Source organism: Thalassophryne amazonica, chromosome 6, assembly GCF_902500255.1.
Source record: "Thalassophryne amazonica chromosome 6, fThaAma1.1, whole genome shotgun sequence".
Classification (NCBI taxonomy): Eukaryota; Metazoa; Chordata; class Actinopteri; order Batrachoidiformes; family Batrachoididae; genus Thalassophryne; species Thalassophryne amazonica.
In genome coordinates, this window is record NC_047108.1 from 61,188,094 (window position 1) to 61,202,022 (window position 13,929).

Here is a 13,929-nt window from a genome sequence, read left to right on the forward strand (position 1 = left end):
GACACCTGGCTGTTATGGGCATACTCGATCCAGGCCAGATGGGTACTCCAGGCCGCCGGGTGCGCAGCTGTCACGCAATGCAGGGCCTGCTCCATCTCCTGATTGGCCCATTCTGCTTGCCCGTTGGTCTGGGGATGATACCCGGATGAGAGACTCACCGTGGCCCCCAGTTCCCGGCAGAAGCTCCTCCAGACGTGCGAGGAGAACTGGGGACTGCGATCGGAGACGATGTCTGTTGGGATCCCATGCAACCGGACGACGTGGTGGACCAGGAGGTCCGCTGTCTCCTGGGTTGTCGGGAGCTTCGGGAGGGCCACGAAGTGGGCCACCTTGGAGAATCGGTCCACTATCGTGAGGATGGTGGTGTTGCCTTGGGACGGCGGGAGGCCCGTGACAAAATCCAGGCCGATGTGGGACCAGGGGCGATGGGGCACGGGCAGCGGCTGGAGCAGTCCCGAAGCCCTGCGATGGTCAGCCTTGCCCCTGGCGCAGGTGGTGCAGGCCTGGATATAATCCCGGACGTCGGCCTCTAGGGACGCCCACCAGAAGCGCTGCCGGACAACTGCCACGGTTCTTCGCACCCCTGGATGACAGGAGAGCTTAGAGCCGTGACAGAAGTCCAGGACTGCAGCCCTAGCTTCTGGTGGGACGTAGAGTCTGTTCTTCGGCCCAGTTCCGGGGTCCGGGCTTCATGCCAGGGCCTCCCGGACGGTTCTCTCTACGTTCCAGGTGAGGGTGGCCACGATAGTGGACTCCGGGATGATGGGTTCCGGTGGATCCGACAACTCCGTTTTGACTTCATCTTCATGTACCCGGGACAAGGCATCCGATCTCTGGTTTTTGGTCCCGGGACGGTAGGTGATCCGGAAGTCAAACGGCCGAAGAACAGTGACCAGCGGGCTTGCCTGGGGTTCAGCCGCTTGGCGGTCCTGATATACTCCAGGTTCCGGTGGTCAGTGAAAACCGTGAATGGCACGGACGTTCCCTCCAACAGATGTCTCCACTCTTCAAGAGCCTCTTTCACCGCAAGGAGTTCTCGATTGCCGACGTCATAGTTCCGTTCGGCCGGGGTCAACCTGCGGGAAAAATAGGCACATGGGTGAAGGACCTTATCGGTCTTCCCGCTCTGGGAAAGCGCAGCTCCTATCCCTGAGTCCGAGGCGTCCACTTCAACCACTAACTGGCGACTAGGATCGGGCTGCACCAGAACGGGTGCAGACGAGAAGCGCCGTTTCAACTCCTTGAACGCGGCATCGCAACGATCCGACCAGGTGAAGGGGACTTTTGGTGAGGTCAGGGTTGTCAGGGGGCTAACTACCTGACTGTAGCCCTTAATGAACCTCCTGTAGAAATTAGCAAAGCCGTGGAACTGTTGCAGCTTCCTACGGCTAGTGGGTTGGGGCCAGTCTCTCACCGCCGCAACCTTGGCCGGATCAGGAGCGACGGAGTTGGGGGAGATGATAAACCCCAGGAAGGACAAAGATGTGCGGTGGAACTCACACTTCTCGCCCTTCACAAACAGCCGGTTCTCCAACAACCGCTGCAGGACCTGACGTACATGCCGGACATGAGTCTCAGGATCTGGAGAAAAGATGAGTATATCGTCTAGATATACGAAGACGAATCGGTGCAGGAAATCCCGCAAGACATCATTAACCAAAGCTTGGAACGTCGCGGGGGTGTTTGTGAGGCCGAACGGCATGACCAGGTACTCAAAGTGACCTAAGGGGGTGTTAAATGCCGTCTTCCACTCGTGTCCCTTCCGGATCCGAACCAGGTGATACGCATTTCTAAGATCTAGCTTAGTGAATATTCGGGCTCCATGCAGGGGCGTGAACACTGAATCCAACAGGGGCAACGGGTATCGATTACGAACCGTGATTTCGTTCAGTCCCCTATAATCAATGCATGGACGAAGTCCGCCGTCTTTTTTACCCACAAAAAAGAAACCTGCACCCATCGGGGAGGTGGAATTCCGGATCAACCCGGCGGCTAAAGAGTCCCGGATGTAGGTCTCCATTGATTCGCGCTCAGGTCGTGAGAGGTTGTACAGCCTGCTGGACGGGAACTCACCGCCTGGAACCAAATCAATGGCACAATCGTACGGACGGTGGGGGGGAAGGGTGAGCGCCAGATCCTTACTGAACACATCTACAAGGTCGTGGTACTCCACCGGCACCGTCCCTAGATTGGGCGGGACTCTGACCTCCTCCTTAGCCTGGGAACCGGGAGGAACCGAGGAACCTAAACATACCCGATGGCAGGTCTCACTCCACTGAACCACTACCCCAGACGGCCAATCGATCCGGGGATTGTGTTTTAACATCCAGGGGAACCCTAAAATCACACGGGAGGTAGCAGGACTCACAAAAAACTCGATCTCCTCCCGGTGATTTCCTGACACCACCAGAGTTACAGGTGGTGTCTTATGTGTGATTGGAGGGAGTAGGGAGCCATCTAGTGCCCGCACCTGCACAGGCGAGGTAAGCACCACCAGAGGGAGCCCTATCTCCCTGGCCCATCTGCTGTCTAACAGATTCCCTTCAGAGCCCGTGTCCACCAGTGCTGGGGCCTTCAGGGTTAAATCCTCATAAAGGATTGTAACTGGGAGTCGTGTGGCAATGTGGGTGTGTCCCACGTGAATGTCTCGGCCCACCCCTAGCCCAGTTTCTAGGGGCGGGTGTTGGTGTTTAACCGCTCGGGGCAGTCTCTTACCTGATGCTCTATCGAGCCACAAACAAAACACGCTCCGCGGGCCAGCCTCCTCTGTCTATCTGGTGCCCTAAATGTGGCCCTGCTCGTGTCCATAGCTTCGTCAGCAGGGGGAGCTGTAACCACACGGAGCGCAGGGGCCGTGGAGTGTGGGGAGGGCGGAACGCGGTCGGAACCGGAAGGGAGAGGGATGGCGCGTGCCCGGCCACGCCCTTCGTCTCGTTCCCGACGGCGTTCTTCTAACCGATTGTCTAATCGTATGACAAGATCAATAAGCCCATCTAAATCCCGCGGTTCGTCCTTAGCCACCAGGTGCTCCTTTAGAACCAATGACAGTCCGTTTACAAAGGCGGCGCGGAGGGCAGTGCTATTCCAGCCGGACCTCGCAGCCGCGATGCGGAAGTCGACTGCATAGGCAGCTGCGCTCCGGCGCCCCTGTCTCATTGACAGCAGCACGGCTGAAGCGGTCTCTCTCCTCTATTTGGGTGATCGAACACTGTTCTGAACTCCCTCACAAACCCATCATATGTCTGAAGGAGCCGTGAATTCTGCTCCCAGAGCGCTGTAGCCCAAGCGCGTGCCTCACCGCGAAGTAGGTTTATTACATAAGCTATCTTGCTGGCATCAGTCGCGTACATGACAGGACGTTGTGCGAAGACGAGCGAACACTGCATAAGGAAGTCCGCGCACGTCTCCACACAACCTCCGTACGGCTCTGGAGGGCTTATGTATGCTTCCGGGGAAGGTGGGAGGGGTCGTTGAACGACCTGTGGAACGTCACTGTTACGCACAGGGTCGACAGGAGGGAGAGCCGCAGCAGCGCCCTGAGGGCGCGCTTCCACCTGCGCGGCGAGAGCCTCCACCCTGCGGTTAAGGAGGACGTTCTGCTCGGTCATTAAATCCAACCGAGCCGTGAAAGCGGTGAGGATCCGCTGCAACTCACCGATCATTCCTCCTGCGGACGCCTGTGCGCCCTGTTCTTCCATTGGCCGTTCAACAGCCGGTTGACGCCCCTCGGGATCCATGACGTTGGCCGAGATATCCTGTTGGGAAAGTGTAGGTACACGGACCCACAACAGGGGGCGCAAATGAACGGACAATGGAGGAAGTCAAATACAACACTTTACTGTTGTGAAAGGGCACAACAAACACAACAGATTACAACAACAGACAAAAGGTCAAATCACAAAAGGTGTCGTGTGGGCAGGCTCGAAGATAGAAGACGTCTGTCCAAAGTAGAACCGGAACCACACGATTTCCTCCACCACCAGACCCCGGGAATACTGGAGCCGCCAAGTCCCGAACTCCCAGGTGGCCACTGCCTCCGCGTGTCGGACCTGGTACTGCTGGCGAGGAACAAAAAGCAATTAAACGTGGGCGCGTATGCACCCAGCAATTCACACGGCAGGAAAACCAACTCCACCTCTTGTTGGAAAAAGAGTCTGTTATACGATACACAAAAAGTCACAAAAGGTTACTGTCGAATAAATCTCACAGCCAGCTGAGAACGTTACCTTCCTGGTAAAGCGATATCTCGGCAAAGAGGTGGAGATGACGTCTTGCTGATATACTGATGCTGATCAGATGAGTGGTGACAGCTGTCATAGGTGATGAGTGTCAGCTGTCACCCCGGCTACTCCTGTTAGGCGGCAGCGCCCTCTGGTGCCTGGAGCCCGCACTCCAGGCAGGGTGCCCTCTGGTGGTGGTGGGCCAGCAGTACCTCCTCTTCAGCGGCCCATACAACAATATTTGAACATTGATGAGAATTGTGCAGCTCGCTTCTCACGGCTGTGGCGTGCGGACTGATGATCCTCCACCTGTTGTGAGAAGCTGCTCATTTACATAAAGCTTAAATTCAGACCTGAATGTGTTGCTGATAGTGTGTGCCTTTGAAGGATATTAGTTGTAGCTGTTGACTTACCTCACCTCTTCTATCCTTCACAGAGTCAGTTTGTCGTGTCCACCTGGGGAGTGTTTGGCGGTGAATGTGAGTCCAAAAGCGCCGGGCTTCGATCCCTTTGGGCGCTGGAGAGCGCGCCGTCCTTCACTCCGCCAGACAAACGCACTTTTATGTTGTACACTGAGTATTGCACAAGAGGGGGAAAATAAAATTGTTTTGTTTTTTGGAACCACTTTCTGGTTATTTAGCACTGGGTTCAGTCAGACGAAGGTCCGCTCCTCAACCCGCGTCTGCACATAACAGAGCTGGCTGATATGATGGACCAAGTGGAAAGGAAGTAAGAGCAGGAGCATTGGCAGTGGGTTCAAGTTATTGTATCATGGTGAGGATAGGAAGAGAAATGGTGTTGGGGGTCATTTCAAAGTAAGAACATGTTAAGAGTGTGTTGGAGGGTGATGAGTGTGAAGTTGGATTTTGAAGGGGTGATGATGAATATCATTAGTGCATATGCCCCACAGGTAGGTTGTGAGATGAAGGAGAAAGAAGATTTTTGGAGTGAATTAGATGAGGTGGTGGAGAGTGTGCCCAAGCATGAAAGAGAGGTGACAAGAGCGGACTTCAGTGGGCATGTTGGTGAAAGGAACAGAGGTGATGAGGAAATAATGGGTAGATATGGTATCAAGGACAGAAATGTGGAAGGACAGATGGTAGCTAATTTTGCAATAAGGATGGAACTGGCTGTGGTGAATGCCTACTTTAAGAGAAGGCAGCAGCACAGGGTAACATAAGAGTGGAGAAAGGTGCACACAGGTGGACTACATTCTTTGTAGGAGATGTAAGCTAAAAGAAATTGGAGACTGTAAGGTGGTGGCAGGAGAGCGTGTAGCTAGACAGCATAGGACGGTGGTTTGTAGGATGACTTTAGAGGTGAAGAAGAAGAAGAAAAAACAAAGGATCAGATGGTGGAAGCTGAAGGAGGAAGACTGTTGTGTGAAATTCATTGAGCAGGTGAGCACTGGATGAAGGGGAAGTAATTTTGGACAACTGGAAAAGTACTGCAGATGTGGTGAGGAAGACAGCTAGGAAGGTACTGGGCGTGACATCTGGACAGTGGAAGAAAGACAAGGAGACAAGGTGTCCAAAGTATTCCAGAAAGGGCTGAGATGGTGCAGGTTTTCTTTGAAACCACCTTCTCCAGTAGGTGTTTTCAGCGATTAACATCACTTTGAGCAAATGGGATGGGTTCATCAGTGAAATCCCCTGCTGCAGTCAGTGGCTGCAAAGAAAACCTGCACCCTCTCGGCCCTTTCTGAAATACTGTGTAAATTCCCACACTGTACCCAATAATGACAAAATAAAATAAAATAAATAATAAAATAATAACAAATAAAAATAAATAAATAATAAATCCTACAGCACACTCACTGATTTGCAGAATGATGTCCCTGCTGGATTTAATGCCCTATCTTAGGGTCATGGTTGGTATTTTTGATGTGTTTGTCTGATGTTTTGTCTGTTACTTTTCTGCTTGGGGTTTTTTGTCATTGCTTTTCTTGTCTGTCACTTGGGTGCTTGGTGGTGGGTGGTTCCCTTCTGCTTTCAACACCCTGCTCTGGATCTTTCCTTCACACCCGTTTCTCATCACCTGCCTGTTACACTTTGTAATTAAGTCTCTCCTCTCACTCATCCCTACCAGATCATTGTGCTTTATCGCCTTCACTTCCAGCCTTCCTTCAGAGTCCTTGTCTTGATTGTCCTGCTGTGTTTTTGGAAATACCTGCCTGTTTTCTTGACCTCGCCTTTGCATGATGTTTTTGCCACTGCTGCCTATTTTGGACTGCCTTTTTGTGTACCGACCTCTGCAAGTTTACTCAGTAAAGCCTTCTGAACACCAAACTTTGGTGTCTGTGCTCAGCATTTGTGTCCAGCCATTTCTAGTTACAGAACCTGATACTTCCATGTCCAGTATATAATCCATCCATTTTCTATACCTGCTTACTACAATTAAGGGTCATGTTAGCTCTGAGATCACACACAGCGATCGTCCTCGTACCGGAAGAGTCTTTTCTTCATGATGCAGTGATTCCCAGCAGTGCTTCAGGGGTGTGCATCCTCTGATGTGACTTGATTTATTTGGAAATGACATTGTAAGTCCCTTAGGTTGTTCCATTGTTTTTTTCACATGGGGTCTCCACAGCAGATCCGAGGTGGATCTGCACGTTGATTTGGCACAGATATGTACTCCTCGGTCCTCCTGCATTTTGGTTCTGATGGACATATGACATCACATTTGCACAGCATTTAGTAGAAAGCTTTTTCCCACTTTAAAGACATATGTGTGCTGTTGGAGCTGGATCTGAGCAGTGTGTCGTTTAATGAAAGCATGTGGTCATATTTCCTCCCTGTTTGTGTGCTCCTCACAAAGAGCACCTTGAAGAACTCCCACCACACATCCTCAGAGAGAGAGAGAGAGAGAGAGCAAGGGAGAGAAAACGGGGCCGGGCTAGGGAGAGAAGTGGGAGAGACAGAGAGGGAGGGGGAGACAGAGTGAGCACGCCAGATAAAAAAAATTATAGTGACATTGTGCTGTACTCCTCTCTTGCAGAATTGTGCACCTCAGGAAAAAAAAAAAAAAAACATTAAATGCATACGTCCTGATGTCCTGCAAGTGTAGCCAGGCTGGCAGCAGTGGCTGTTCCTCTCTGATCATCTCTGCTATTGTGGCATGCTCCACCACAGCTCGTACATGTGGCCCAGCCCAGAGCTGGGAGTGATGTGATTTTCTTTGGGAGTGATAAAGATGGACAACATTCAGAATGAACATATCAGAGGGGCAGCACAGGTTGGACAGTTTGGAGACAAAGTCAGAGAGGTGGGACTGAGATGGTTTGGACATGTGTAAAGGAGGGACCCAGGGTATATAGGGAGAAGGATGCTGAGGATGGAGCAAAGAGGCAGGAGGAGAAGAGGGATGGCAATGAGGAGGTTTATGGATGTGCTGGGGAGGACATGCAGGTGGTTGGTGTGAAAGAGGAAGATACAGAGGACAGGGTGAGATGGAAACAGATGATCTGCTGTAGTGAGCAGGCAAAAGAAGAAGAAGAAGAAGAATTTATAGACTTGAACACTATGAAGAAAGAGCTAAAAGAGCTGCTTAAACACTTGTTTGAATGAGACAAAAAGCATGTGTTGCAGTGTTATTACCTCCGTCAAGGCGGTTATGTTTTCGATCGCGTCTGTTTGTTTGTTTGTTGGTTGGTTGGTTAGCAGGATTACTTAAAAAATCCTCAACGGATTTCAATGACATTTTTTACCAGGGGTGTATCTTGGCCTAACTTAGAAGTCATTAAATTTTGGTAATGATCTGGAACATTATCCGGATCCAGTAATTTTTTAAAGGATTCTTTATCATTGCAGTATAGGGCCAATTTCAGCATTTTTGTATCTAACTTCATGAAGACGGGTCACAAAAGCCGAACAAAAATTAAGTTATGACACAACAATAATTTAGCATTTGTTTCTCCTCACTGAATAAACTTATTAGAAAATTTTAAAAAACTTGTGTAGTTCATGCAGTTTCTCTTTATAAATACATTTGCTGAAGATCTAAGGGTTTAATCACTGAATCTGAAACATGACGGTAGATGCGTGAAACAATGTGGAATAAGTCTCTTTGCCAAAAGGTATTCCATGTGAGGTCAGTGACCCTATGGCCTTGGCGGAGGTTTGCGATCTCCGAGTCCTTCTAGTTTTAACACTACAAAGCCTCCTGTGTATGTCATACTGACAAATATTGTGATTTAAGTGTGATGTACTTGTTAAAAAAATGGTATTGGTGCATTCCTACTTTTGGCCAAATAAAAATTGGGAGCAACTACAACTGGTGTTATATTTTCTTGACATTCACCCTTTTTCAGTATAATTACCTTCAAATTAAAGTTGACAGTCTGCACCACACACCGATACATACATTCAACTCAAATAAATAAAGAAACAAAATAAAGAAATCCTTGTGAAAAATGTGCATGAACTCAGCTGTGTGAATTTTTTTTAATATTCCTGACAACATGAGTTTCGGCACAGTTGTTTGTTTATGCTGTGTGAGTATATTTGTGTGCATGTGTGTTGAAATATACAGTGTGTTTCATTCAGAGCTAACAAGTGGTGTCCTGCTCCTGCATATCCATCAGCCTCCTTCATGGTGTTTGGTAATGATATCCCCTGGTCGGAAGTGCAAATCCAGCTGTTGTAAAGCGGTCATAAATTAGATTTTCTGAAAGCTGGTTCAGATATTGTATCCAGTGCGTTGTTCATTGGAGCGTTCAGGCCTTCGCCCGCCGCGGCTTTCAGTATCATTACCTAAATCCTTTAAACCGAGTCGATCTGTTGTCATATCATTTCACCTCAGCTGTGGAGCTCCTCTTCTGTGTCAGAGCAAGAAATTCATGTCAGTTTGAGTCCAAGCTCCAGTAATGACATTAATTGCTTTTAAAAGCTGATACATGCTGAAAACATTAGTGCTCAAAGGCCTGCAGAAGTTATAGGGTGATGTGTCTGCTGAAAGCTTTTCCAAATCACAAAGAAATCAGCTGAGCAAGTTCAGATTTTTGCAGCTGCTTTCCATTCTTCGATGTGCAGAGTAATTCCAAACAGTTTATTTTCTGTCCTGCCACTTCTACCCTCAAGGTCATTTACTTTTTCTTTTGATAAAGCTACAATTCTCACATGTTCTTTCTGACTGGCTGATGCGGGAGCATTCAGATGTGTCAGAACTCAATACCTGTGTGATTTCAAAATCTGCAACAAATCTATTGATTAAAAAACAAAATTCAGTGGGGTTCAGATGTGTCAGAGCTCTGGTAATTTAATAATGCCTGAGTGATTTCAAAATCTGCAACAAATCTATTGATTAAAAAACAAAATTCAGTAGGGTTCAGATGTATCAGAGCTCTGGTAATTTAATAATGCCTGAGTGATTTCAAAATCTGCAACAAATCTATTGATTATAAAACAAAATTCAGTAGGGTTCAGATGTATCAGAGCTCTGGTAATTTAATAATGCCTGAGTGATTTCAAAATCTGCAACAAATCTATTGATTAAAAAACAAAATTCAGTGGCATTCAGATGTGTCAGAGCTCTGGTAATTTAATAATGCCTGAGTGATTTCAAAATCTGCAACAAATCTATTGATTAAAAAACAAAATTCAGTGGCATTCAGATGTGTCAGAGCTCTGGTAATTTAACAATGCCTGAGTGATTTCAAAATCTGCAACAAATCTATTGATTAAAAAACAAAATTCAGTGGCATTCAGATGTGTCAGAGCTCTGGTAATTTAACAATGCCTGAGTGATTTCAAAATCTGCAACAAATCTATTGATTAAAAAACAAAATTCAGTGGCATTCAGATGTGTCAGAGCTCTGGTAATTTAACAATGCCTGAGTGATTTCAAAATCTGCAACAAATCTATTGATTAAAAAACAAAATTCAGTGGCATTCAGATGTGTCAGAGCTCTGGTAATTTAACAATGCCTGAGTGATTTCAAAATCTGCAACAAATCTATTGATTAAAAAACAAAATTCAGTGGCGTTCAGATGTGTCAGAGCTCTGGTAATTTAATAATGCCTGGGTGATTTCAAAATCTGCAACAAATCTATTGATTAAAAAACAAAATTCAGTGGCGTTCAGATGTGTCAGAGCTCTGGTAATTTAACAATGCCTGAGTGATTTCAAAATCTGCAACAAATCTATTGATTAAAAACAAAATTCAGTGGCATTCAGATGTGTCAGAGCTCTGGTAATTTAATTATGCCTGAGTGATTTCAAAATCTGCAACAAATCTATTGATTAAAAAACAAAATTCAGTGGCATTCAGATGTGTCAGAGCTCTGGTAATTTAATAATGCCTGAGTGATTTCAAAATCTGCAACAAATCTATTGATTATAAAACAAAATTCAAAGAGGCCTTTTTTCATTTTGCACAGTTACATATTTATTGTGGGGGAACAATGCGCTTCATTAGGACAAAGATGCAGAGCAAGGTGAGTGCTGCAGAAATTGCACAAGCAGCAAAGTCCTGCACGCAAAGCAAAAAAAAAAAAAAAAGAAGAAGAAGAAGAGAAAAACCATAGTAGGATGGGATGAGACAAGTGGGGCATTCTGACCCGTGTCTGGATGTTGGTGGGTTTGTTATTTGTGCCCAGACCCTCAGGGCACCAGTAGCAGGATGAGTCCAAGCATCCGCTGAGAGGATGACCTCAGCTGTCCTGGTGCAGTTTGGCTTGTACAGCTGCATCTGATTGGACAGGAACAAAGGGCTGCTGCACCCGGGGGTGTTGGCACTGAGCAGATATAATAACTGATCCTGAAAGATGAGAATGTGCATATGTAGTCTCAGAATGAATGGAAATATGTACACACAAAATAAGATTATAACGAACAACATTTATGTCAGTCAGTGCAGATATGGAAAAAAAAAAGATGTGACAGTAGCTGCAAACTGCACTGATGGATTTCTAAATAAATGAATGAAAGACCAGGCACTCATTAAAGTGCATATCCGCATGGCCAAGATGCCTCATCTTGCAGTAATTTAAAATAATTTAAATTATCCTGCCCTTTTCTGTGGAAAAATTATTATTTTTATTCCAAGTCTGTTTTTTTTCACCATGATTTGTTAAACATTGCTTATTAATAAGGCAACAGAGTATAATGCTCAATCATTTTTTTATGTTGTTTTCTGCCACAGTCCCTTTATCCAGATCCATCCGAAATTGCAATAACATCTTCGTGACGGTTTTGTTTAACTCACTATTCCTAACCCTACTCCTACCCCCGACCTTAACCTTAACCTTCACCCAATCTTACTCTCCCCCCTAACCATAACCCCCCCCCCCCCCCCACCCCTCCATTTCACTTTTAATTTCGTGCAGCCATCACGGAATGAATTAGAATGAATTCGTGCTACCGTGACGAAAATGAGGTGCTTTTCGTCACAATATCACGAACCAATAGATTAATGTATATTTCGTGCTGCTGAATCACGACTTGCCGTGAGACCAGGTTGTCTATTTCGGGTTGAACCCAGGATTTTTCAGATCAGGTCAGGTGGAGCTCGAACAAACAACAATATTTGGGGAAAAAATAAGACATTTTGAAATTCACTCTAAAAATTAAATGTTGCATTTACTTAATCTATTTCAGTTTACCAAACTTGATTTTTTTTTTTAGAAGAAACATCAATAGAAAATGAACTGCACCAATTTTCCCGTTCAAACATCTGTCATCAAACCGCCTGTCTTTGTATTATTCTTTTCCTTGATTATGAGAGCAGCTGGAGGAGATTTGTCATATTAAGTCAGTTAAACTGAAGGTTGTAAAATCTACAGTTCATCAAATCCTTCTGCCAGCACTGATAAGAGATGAGAGAAACGGTAACATATTATTGCAGTCTGTCCGCTGAATTCGCAGAAAGATGGCTGATTTATTGTGAGCTGCTGCTGTTTCTTGGGCTGATTGTACAGAAATCGCTGACAGGTTTTTTTTTCCTCTCTCTTTTTCTCTCTAAAAACGTGAGAAAGCTGCTGTACCGGAGACCTCCTGTGCGTCAGGACGCAGCGCGCTGCAGACGGAGGCCGTGCCAAGACGCAGCTCCTGCGGAACGTTCGGATCCATCAGCTCCCGCAAAATAACACAATTAAAAACCTCTAATGGGGCATAGAGCCCTGAGTTTGACTGTCATTTTAATCTTAGATCATTAAAGGGTCATTGCGAACATTCCTGTAAATGTGTCAATTCTACACAATAATGTATTTTTTTTTTTCTCTGCGTTTTGTCTTCTTTGAATCAATGAATGTACGCAAATCAATCACTTTTTATGTCCAGTTGGATGGAATTATTGTTTTCAGAATTTTCTATTTGGTTTAGCTCGATTCGTTTGTCGTTTTCACACTGTATTTGCATTTCAGTGGTTAATTTCTGGTTACTTCTCAATCTATGCGGGTGCTAATTTTATTTGCTGTTAAATTTATATCCACATATATTTTTAAATGTCTGATTGAGTGTAGTTGATACTTGCGGTTTTTTCGTTCACTTCGATTTCATAGTTTTTGCTATATGAGGGAAAATACAGGTGTGACTGTTACGATGCAGAACTCTGAGCAAAATTTAAAATTTCACGACGAAAAATAATGTAAATAATAATCAATCGTGGAGACAGCTCCAAAAACATTTTCAAAGAAAGAAAGAAACTAAGAAAAAAAGAAAGAAAGAAAGAAAGAAAGAAAGAAAGAAAGAAAGAAAGAAAGAAAGAAAGAAAGAAAGAAAGAAAGAAAGAAAGAAAGAAAGAAAGAAAGAAAGCTCTCTCTATCTCTCATTATTTATTTTTGCTTTTAAAGTTCATTAAATATGGTAATCTAACGTTGGCAAAGATTATTTGTGCGATGCAATTATAAAATATCTGCATGTTAATATGATTACATTAAGCACCAGCACTTTTGTGTTACTATTCCAACAAATAAAGTGAGGAAACACGCGCGCACACACACACACACACACACACACCACACACAGTTTCATTGGAGATTCAACTTACTTCAAATTCATTTACCAAACAAATAAATAAATAAATACATTAAAAAATAACTAACGAAATAACTAATTAACATAAATAAATAAAAAAATATGCGCGAACAAAATTAGGTATATTCTTATGAGTAGATATTATTAATAAATGTATTTATTTACTTGTATAAAAGAGTTCATAATAAATTTAATTGTATGTGCGCGTCAGTTTTTTATGGTTTTTATTTTATTTTGTTTTGTTTTAATTTGTGACTGGATGTTGGGAGCTGCAAAACCTGAAAGAGTAGAATGCGAGTTCTGATCTTCACAACAACAACAACAACAACAACAACAATAGCGGCAGCAGTAACAGCAACAACAGTAATAATAAAAATAGAAGCGGGTCTTATTTAAAGTGAGCAGCCAACGAAATCACTTTGTAGTTTAACGGCCCACGGCACGTGTCTCTCCAGCACAACGAACCCGGATCGCCGGCATCCCAGTCCAGCGAGAAAAAACATTACACCACCACCTCCCAGGTGATAATAATAATAATAATAATAATAATAATAATAAGTATTATTATTATTATTATTATTATTATTATTTGCCATTATTAATTATGTATAAATGTATAATTATATGTGTAATAATTATTATCATTATATAATAATAATTGTTATTATTATTATTGTTATTATTATTATTATTTATTATAAATGATTATGTATAGATGTATAATTATGTGTAATAA